This window comes from Tiliqua scincoides, chromosome 5 (assembly GCF_035046505.1).
Source record: "Tiliqua scincoides isolate rTilSci1 chromosome 5, rTilSci1.hap2, whole genome shotgun sequence".
Lineage (NCBI taxonomy): Eukaryota > Metazoa > Chordata > Lepidosauria > Squamata > Scincidae > Tiliqua > Tiliqua scincoides.
The window spans coordinates 80,223,774-80,231,522 of NC_089825.1; the positions used below are offsets into that span (position 1 = coordinate 80,223,774).

General features: G+C 43.7%; 1 pseudogene; it reads left to right on the forward strand.

Annotated features, from left to right (window-relative positions):
• The first annotated feature begins 7,256 nt into the window (after positions 1 to 7,256).
• On the forward strand, positions 7,257 to 7,373 carry LOC136655157 (5S ribosomal RNA; annotated as a pseudogene).
• Positions 7,374 to 7,749: the final 376 nt, after the last annotated feature.

The window sequence follows — 7,749 nt, forward strand, 5'->3', positions numbered from 1 at the left end:
CCCCCAGAAGGCCTTAGAAGGTCTTCTGAGAGCTGGGGAGACTGAGTGCATCCTTCCTGGCCCTCAGAACAACTCCAGGGGGAGGTAGTGGGCATGGTTGGGTGGCATCTCCAGTGGCAAGGAATGCCACTGACCCAAGGGGTCATCCTCCCTCAAAGGTTAAGCAAAATAGATGTATTTTTACCCTCAAAGGTTAAGCAAAATAGATGTATTCAAACACCACAGGAAACTTTAAAAAGAGGGGGCTATCCTGAGATTTTGTGGAAGCTCATTCCATAGACATTATTCCACAACAGAGAAAGCCCTGCACCTTGTTGCCATCCCTTCTCCTTGGATGTTTTGTATCAGCTTCCCAGGCAAGTCAGAGCCCCAGATACCTGCACGGGAAGCAGGAATGCAATCAGGCTTCATCCTGTTGGCTCAGCCATCTCCTTCCAGGTGTTGCCAATCTCAACCAGCCTGCCTCCTTTCCCCTTCCCACAAGTCAGAGGCCCAAGAACCTGCCAGGGAAGCAGGAGTTCATAGTTCATAAAATGTAATGAGTATAACCTTGACTCGTTATTTATCATTTTGACCTGTAAAAAATCTTGGCTTTCATGAATTCTCTGATGTGACTGTGACGCCTGTGACTTGAAAGCAAAGAAGCATTTTTTAGTTCTTGGCAGCCTCTGTGAGATCCTTGCACTTTTTTGGATTTTAATTCTGCTGGGTTTATGTTTATTTTTATCTCTTTAGGATTCCTCATTAGCGAAACAAGGACTTAATCACATTTGTCAAGCAATAGAGCATTTGCTGCTTCCAATTTATTAGATGAGTTTGTGGAACACGGTAGTGGTGGGAGAATCTTCCTTATAAACCAGTCTTGGCATTCATTTGTAAATCGGATATGTCAAAACATAATGTGTTTGCCAATAAAACCTGTTGTGGTGAATTGAGGCCAAATATTTCTAAGAAATTCTCTCTCTCTCTCTCTCTCTCTCTCTCTCTCTCTGTGTGTGTGCCTAATATAAGCATTGGATATCACCATACCTACAATCAAAGGCAAACATTTTCCCAGTGAGGAGCAGCCACAGAATGTGGAGGTGGAGACAGCTGTCATAGTGATTTTGTGTTAAATGACCGCAGCAAATCTGTCACCTAAAGTATAAACTTGACTTTGTAACTCTTAGTATATAGACATAGGTAGCGATATGCAAATCCACCGCAGCTCCCTTTGACTCGAGTCCCTGCTCCCTTTGACTCGACTTAATGGGCAGTCCAGAGTGTGTTCGGGACTCTATTTTCAAATCAGGTGTCAAGCACAGCTCTGCAGGAAAAAATGGAGCTCCTGGTGATATGTGTGTGTGTGTGTGTGTGTGTATGTGTCAGAGTTCTCATTTAATACTCCCCTGATTCCCCATTCCATCTGTAAACAAATGCAGGAAGCGCCAATCAGCTCCTGTCAAACCCAGGCGATGAAACACCTCCACCCCCATTCACATCATGCCTTCAGAAAGAGTGCCAGGCATGCCAGGGCATGGAGCAACAGGGACTGGAAGGCGCCTGAGGTTGGCAAGGCTGGAGAGGGTGGGACACACTGGGTGAGGGCGAGGACAGAAGAGGCAAGGGGGAGGAGGATCGCGCACAGCAACTGGCAGTATTTACCAGTACAACCCAATCGTTTGCAGCTCTACTCAGAAGTAGTCCCATTGTGGCCGGCCAGTCAATGAATCTGCTGGAGCCATGAGTTTTTCATGAGTTGGCTAGGAACTACTTCTCCCTGCCTTTTCCCCTCACTTGTCCAGGGGAAAAACCTTCATCCAATGATCAGTTCTTTCTGAGATGGACAGGAGAGCCCGCTCTCACCTCTCTCTTCTCCCGCCTCCTGCTTGATGCGGAACCAAAACATTAATCCTTCACTGCCTTCTGGCTGGAACATCTCTGCTGCTCACCTGGTCTGAATGATGGCCCCATGAGTTCTTTCATGCTGCAAAAAAAGTAAGCAAGCACACCCAGACACAAACAGACTCAAGTCTGTACACATGGGACTCATTTCTGAGTCAGTGACCTCACTCGAGTCTGCCAAAGTCATTGACACATGTGACAGGAGTGTACATGACAAAGATCATGTGTGTTTGTGTCTTGGACTCAAGTCACCTGACTCAAGTTCCCATCCTTGGACATAAACCCCAGGAAGCTGAGTATGGAAATCAGCCACATGTGAAGAATTTGTGGCTTTCATTTGTAACTTTTCTCCTGGCGCACACACAGGGTGTTTCATATTTATTAATCAAAGCTTGATCTTTTTTCCCCTTATCTATATGGCCATCAGGCTGAAAGTCATTGACACATGTGACAGGAGTGTACATGACAAAGATCATGTGTGTTTGTGTCTTGGACTCAAGTCACCTGACTCAAGTTCCCATCCTTGGACATAAACCCCAGGAAGCTGAGTATGGAAATCAGCCACATGTGAAGAATTTGTGGCTTTCATTTGTAACTTTTCTCCTGGCGCACACACAGGGTGTTTCATATTTATTAATCAAAGCTTGATCTTTTTTCCCCTTATCTATATGGCCATCAGGCTGAAAAGTGTTCAATAGTTATCTTGCTGCTTAGTGTACCATATGAAGAAATAGTGCTGGCTGAAGTATCTCATCCTTCTTATCTGCTCCACTTGCAATGTGGTTCCACTCAAATCCTCATTTCTACCTTCTCCAGTTCTCAGCAATATGTTCTTCAAAGGCAAATTTTCATCAAGGCTTTTGCTGATTTTTTTTTTGCTTCACTATTTTCCTTTCAGTTTCTCCTCTGACACCTTGTAATATTTGTTGCTACAAACTTTTTGTAAATGATGCCACAGGAGACTGAAGTGTGAAACCAAGCAGTCTTGCTGCAACTTATCTTCAGATTGCTGCAGCCCAGATTCAATTCCCTGCTGGTGGTGTTTAGAACTGCTTCCCACCTTGCACCCACTCATAGAATACATCTGTAACTCCTGTCATTACCTTAGCCCTGTGTCTTCCCCCTTGCCTTACATGTCAAGGAGGCTGTGACTCTTTGTTTTGCTCAATAAAGATTTTAGAAAAAGCTGCTTCTGGGACTGGAAAGGGAATTGTGCATCTTGATGGCACAGTCGCTAACCAATACAGCTTGGAACCACAATGAAAAGCTTCAGAACCATTTTTTTTCCCTACTAGAGCCCACCCTGGAAAACTTGAAACTGTGGCCCTTGAAAAACAATATAGAAATTTATGTGACACCTTCCCTCCAATATTATAGCTAGTTGCAACTCACATTCTGAGAATATCGGGAGTACGACAATTGGTCCATCTAGTTCAGTATTCTATGCTTACTGGCAGTGGCTTTCTGCTTTCTGAAGTACTATGCTTCTTTCTACCACCTCAGCCCTCTTACCACCTCATTTTGTTACATGTGCCGATAAAACCTTAACTTAATCAGAAGGTTCAGGAAAGCTCAATATTATGCTTGGTATTCAACCTGGAAACTGGTTTTTGATATCTTGGCTAACCCTTGGAATGTGTGAAGTACACTAAGTTCACAGGACACATTCCAGTTCTGTTCTGGAGGTTTGTCCATATCTGATGTAAATTGAAGCAGCCAACAGGCCCAATGCTTTCGTGCCTGCACAAAAGCACCACAGTAAATGTACTGTGCCTCCAAAAAGTGCTGACATGGCCACCTGTAGTTCTGGGACCTAGCATAATCAAGGTGCCCCATACACATGGGCTGAATGCCTTTTTTCTTACCCCTGAGTAGCCACAGACCTTTCCCTGTACACAACATTAAGCAGCCCATCTTCTTTGGCAAAGGCAGATAAGGGAGTACCATTCAAGTGCATCTCTAAGGTTTTCTAGCAGGCTTCGGATTTTGTAGTTGCGAGTGTTGTCCGAGTGTGACCTCAAGACCCATGGCTTACAGGGGACGGCGTGAGATGACTTCCCATTCGTCTTTTCTCTCTTATAGGTCTGATGTCAAGTGCATTCCGCATGTTCTTGGCAGGCAGCAATTGCTTCAGTTACAAAGCGCCAGTTGGCACCTGTTCTGCCCTGTAACCAGTCTAAGGACTTGTCGGGTTTTCCTTGCGGGCGTCTTATGTCTAAGGCTTGCCTGCCGAAACCTTGCTGCTGGATAAACCTGGCTGTTGTGTTTTTTCTTTAGTTAGTAGTGCTAGAATTAGGACTGAAGGAATTCCAGTCTGTAAGACGAAAAAGATCAGGACCTCTTGGCTGGCTCTGTGATAAGGGTGCCAGCTCTTCCTCCCTGGCTCTCCTTTGCTCAGACGAGGTGGAGCAAGTGGCCCCAATTGAGGGGTGGAAGCACTCGCCTTTGGCAGCGTTTACGGTAAGAAAAATTTCCGGTACAGTAGACTGAAGATGCTGAGGGTGGCATCCCCTTTCTCCAGGTTTGGTTTGAATTGGCTGGGATGCCTACATTTGGCAACCCATCTAACGTAATGTGCAAAACCAGTGAGCTTTCTCCTCGGCTAGAAGAGCCCAAACATTTCCAGTGAGGGGAACTGCTCATACAGAATGTGCTATTTGCTGGATTTGAACATTACAAGGGGTTTACTAGGGTTTGCATCTGTTCAATTGTAAGCGTGTCTCGTGTCGTATGCCAGGGGTAGCCAAACCGTGGCTCACAAGCCACATGTAGCTCTGTGACATATAATGTGTGGCTTGTGGAAATATAATGGCTGAGCTCATTTTTGCATCACAATTCATATAGAAGGTAAATAAGAAATTTTTGAACTTCATGGTTATTTACCTGGTTTTATTTAATTATTAAATATATTATTTACTGAGAGTCCACTGGATTAAAACATAAGTGTAATGTTCTTGTGGAGTAAATATATTTAAATGCTTCTTAATTATTGTGGCTCTCAAACATCTGAAGTTTACTGTATGTGACACTTACGTTAAGCAAATTTGGCCACCTGTGCATTTACTGAGGTGGATGAAGACATTACTGTGTGTATGGAACAGCATTTTAGAGAGATGTTGAAGCCCCTTAAAAGCAACCTTGCTGGGTCAGGTCTAGGATCCAATTTCTAATAGGAGCTAGCCAGTTTTCTCTCGGGGGCATTCAAGCAAGGCATGAAGGCAAAAGACCCTCCCCTCTTGCTGGTCCCAAGCAGAGAGGGGTGCTCAATAGGTGGATCGCGAGGCAAAATGAGTAGATCGCGGAGTGCCGACCCCCCCTTCAGGTGCCTCTGGGAGGAAACGCCGGGAGTAAGGCCCATTGTACTCAATGGGGCTTACTCCCAGGTAAGTGTGGCTAGGATTGCAGCCTCACAGCCTAATCCTAGGCATGTCTACTCAGGAGTAAGTCCTGTAAGTGTATCTTGAGCCCCACTGAGTATGTGGGGCTCAAGGTACACCAACATACATTGTGCACATAAATGTTATATGTTATGATGGCGCGAACATTGTAAAAAAAACTCCGGTGAATCTCCGGGCCTTGCTGGGTTTCAAAGTAGCTCTCGAGCCAAAAAAGTGTGAGCACCCCTGAGAGAGATGATGTCTGTGAAAATTTACCTGGCTAATAGCTATTGAGAGGTCCAGCCTCTATTATTCATTTTTTTAAGCTTACTTTTTCAGAGCCATTCTAGCAATGGAGTGCATATGTTAATTATGTGTTGTGTGCCAAAATATTTTTATTGAATATGTTTATATACTACTCTCATAAAATCAGAGTTATGCAAAACAGTTCACAAGTTTAAAAAAAATAAATCCAAATGAATAAGAGAACAGATTGACAAACAAAACAACATAAAAAGTAGTCTAAAATCCACTACCAACTACAGCATAAAATATTAAACCAAAATCAATGAAATGCCAAGCAGCTTCTTGTCTCTCCTAAATCTATTGCCCATCAATTTCATTAGGCAGCTAATGCTGGTTTCTATAAAAGAACAAAATATTTCCCCCCTGCACCGCCTACTCTCTTTTCATAATTGTATAAACATCACTCATGTTCCCTTTTCATAGCTACTGGTATATCTCTTTTTCTAAACTCAGAAGCCCCAAGTTCTCCAACTCCTTGAGAAAGTTTGTGGGAGAGCTCAGATCCATTGGAGGTATGGATTAGGGAAAAGTTGTGTGTAGTGACTTAAAATCTGCATGGCTGTGAAACCTGGAAGTTTGTGTTAACAGAAGTGCTTTCGTCCAGCTATCCCAGTTGAAAAGAAGAGCCTTGTTTAGCTTCAAGAGCCTGTGTGGAGGAAGGAGACAAGTAAGTGGGCAGGATCACTACATGGGTTTTATTTTACTGATAAGGCCTCTTGTTCAAGTGCAACACTATACAGCTCTTTCTCCCCACAAGCACTGCTTCATCAAAAAGTTTAAAAAGAAACTTTGGGTGTGGGTGTTATGGTCCAGCATTTTTTCAAAACCTTCAGGAAAGAAAATTGCACACACACACCCAAACCATACTCCTCTCATGCAATCTTTGTTGAAGTAAAAACACCAGTCTCAGGAGACTCCTGTGTCACTGGAATGTTAAGATTAATATTCACATATTTTTCTGTGGGTAAATCAGAATTTTTTTTAATTTGAGGAAATATTATTGGACGTGATTGAGACATACAAAATTATGCAGGGGATGGACAGAGTGGATAGAGAGATGCTCTTTACACTCTCAGATAACATCAGCACCAGGGGACATCCACGAAAATTGAGTGTTGGGAGAGTTAGAACAGACAAAAGAAAATATTTCTTTACTCAGCGTGTGGTTGGTCTGTGGAACTCCTTGCCACAGGATGTGGTGATGGCGTCTGGCCTGGACGCCTTTAAAAAGGGATTGGACAAGTTTCTGGAGGAAAAATCCATTACGGGCTACAAACCATGATGTGTATGTGCAACCTCCTGATTTTAGAAATGGGCTATGTCAGAATGCCAGATGCAAGGGAGGGCACCAGGATGAGGTCTCTTGTTATCTGGTGTGTTCCCTGGGGCATTTGGTGGGCCGCTGTGAGATACAGGAAGCTGGACTAGATGGGCCTATGGCCTGATCCAGTGGGGCTGTTCTTATGTTAAGAATAAGAACATAAGAACATTCCTTTTAAGGTGAAGATAGACATAACACATGTGGATTAGTGGGACAGTTTAGAAATACCCTCATAGTGTTCGGTCCAAACACAGACTTTCTTCTCCTAGGGTAAATGTTGAGAAAAGAAGAACACCTCCCCTCTGTCTTGCAGCTTGCAGCTTGTCAGAGTTGGAACAGTGAAAAGATGTCTGTGGGTGGTGCCAATTGACTACAACTGTTACCCTGCACATGCCCGATCTTGTCTGATCTCGGAAGCTAAGCAGGGTCAGGCCTGGTTAGTACTTGGATGGGAGACCGCCTGGGAATACCGGGTGCTGTAGGCTTATACCATAGTCTTTCGAGACTGAAGCTTGCCAGCCATGCCAACACACACTCACTCCTGCTATCCCGAAATCCCAGAGCAATGTTGCAACTGAGTTTTTAAACTCTTTGCAATTTTTTTAAAATTAGGTTAAAAAAAATGACTACATAAGCAGATAAATATGCATATGACACTTAGAAAAATAAAAAGATAAACAGGTTTCCTGAAAAGGGGGTGGGGGGTGGGGAAAGACTGACTGCTAAACCAGTATTCAGCTTCTGATATGTATGCACTCAAGGCAGTCTTTGAAACAGAGTTGAATTTGGGTTCATACAAGTGAAAAATGGATTGTGGCCACTTCTAAAACAAGATGACTGTGTTCACTTAACAGATTCTGA